We start from the raw sequence: 1,795 nt of genomic DNA, 5'->3' as shown, positions 1-1,795 counted from the left end.
TTTGCCAGAGCTCAAACACAAGTACAAAATTTGAGGTATTTGTACTTGAGTCTTTTCTTTTCATGCTACTTATACTTTTGACTCCAAAACATTCAATAGCTTTTTTCTACTTTACAAATGAATATTTTTGTGCACAAATCATATAAAAAGGTAAAAGTAGAGCAATAGTGGTGCTCACTACAGTGGCACTCAGGATAATACGTCAGGATAATATACATAATGTCCAATGTCTGCAAAACTAACTTCTGGTGTGGTGTATGACATGTCACCAACGCCAGCATCTTCTAATGCTCCTCTCCACGGTATTAACTGCAAGAAGACAAAGAAGTTGTGCAACCATTGACTCCAAACAGCAGTAAAGACACAGTGCATTGGCCGGGAATCGGACCCGGGTCTCCCGCGTGGCAGGCGAGAATTCTACCACTGAACCACCAATGCTCACATGGCAGTGACGGCCACAGCCACCACTGCTTCTTTGACGCAATCTTGTCTTCATATTCTTCCTAGGCCGAATCAGGCGGGACACGACCGATCCATTTTGTGCCCATCAAGACTGCAACGGTGCGCCAAACGTCTTCTTTCATGGGGACCTGCACAGACCCTGAGGGAGAGAAAGCCTGGGTAAACAAAGCTAGTTGATCGCCACCGTCGTGGTGCCAAGTTATTACGATCATATGACTACTGTAACTCACATTCATATGGTCACAAAAAATATACAAATAGTAAGGAACGTACAGCTGTTCACCTGCTGCACCTTGGCTCAACTGATGCAGACAGGGTCTGTGTTTTTGGCTCCTTCTTTCTACAATCAACAGTCGCCTCAGTGGTTCAGCTGATGTTGAGCAGGAGGTACTTCTCTGTGCACCACTCTGCCAGATTTATTCCCTCCCAGGTAAGGGTTATATGTGTTTGCAAGGCTCAGCCTGACCATGATTTTTTTAAATTTTCCCCGTACAAGGACAAGGCCCGTCAATGGCTGACTGGCGCCAACGGTGCAAGACACAGCCAAACCTAGGTCAACCAGCAGTCCGTAATTGAGCATCGGACGACCGTGGGCTCGGTGTGCCCAAAGTGTGTCTTACCTGTCGAAATGAGCAGCCTAGACACAGGAACTGCAAGGAAATTTGGGCTGTTTTCTCCTAATTATTTTTTGAAAGCAATTATGTGCTACATAACAAACCTGACACCGCAATTTCAGTCTTGCCAAAAGGTGTTGCACTGACCGGGAATCGAACCCGCGTCTACTCCGTGGAGGGCTATTTCCTGTAAACATCTCCTCGTTAGTATAGTGGTGAGTATCCCTGCCTATCACGCCGGAGAATGGGGTTCAGTTCCCCAACTGGGAGGGTAGTTTCCTATTTGAACCCACTATATCACTTCACCTTGTCTCTGTTGGATGGTGAAACAACATTGCTGAATCAGCGGGGAAAGTGCCAACAATAGCAAGAGCACTGTAACAGTCATTTCATGATGGCCCACTGACAGACGTGTTGGAGCTCACATAAAAGGCCCTATGGCACAGTGTCAATGAAGCAACTGACAACTGCATTGGCTGGGAATCGAATGCAAGGCCTCCTGCATGGCAGGTGAGAATTCTGCCAGTGAACCACCAATGCTCACACGGTTGTATTACCCACAGCCACCACTGGTTTTTTGATGCAATCTTTTCTTCACATCGATCCATTTTGTGCCCATCAAGAGTGCAACGGCATGTCAAACGTCTTCTTTCATGGGGACCTGCACAGAGTCTGAGGGAGAGAAAGCCTGGGTAAACAAAGCTAGTTGATCGCCACTG

The 1,795-nt window shown here is 46.7% G+C and overlaps 1 non-coding gene across 1 annotated transcript; it reads right to left on the bottom strand.

Moving 5' to 3' along the window:
* Nucleotides 1-367: 367 nt before the first annotated feature.
* On the bottom strand, nucleotides 368-438 carry trnag-gcc. The gene has a single exon. It is a non-coding gene; the product is annotated as a tRNA-Gly (tRNA).
* Nucleotides 439-1,795: the final 1,357 nt, after the last annotated feature.

Source organism: Plectropomus leopardus, unplaced genomic scaffold, assembly GCF_008729295.1.
Source record: "Plectropomus leopardus isolate mb unplaced genomic scaffold, YSFRI_Pleo_2.0 unplaced_scaffold7138, whole genome shotgun sequence".
Taxonomy (NCBI): domain Eukaryota; kingdom Metazoa; phylum Chordata; class Actinopteri; order Perciformes; family Serranidae; genus Plectropomus; species Plectropomus leopardus.
The sequence above is the reverse complement of the archived record's forward strand: the minus strand, read 5'-3'. Positions and strand labels throughout refer to the sequence as shown.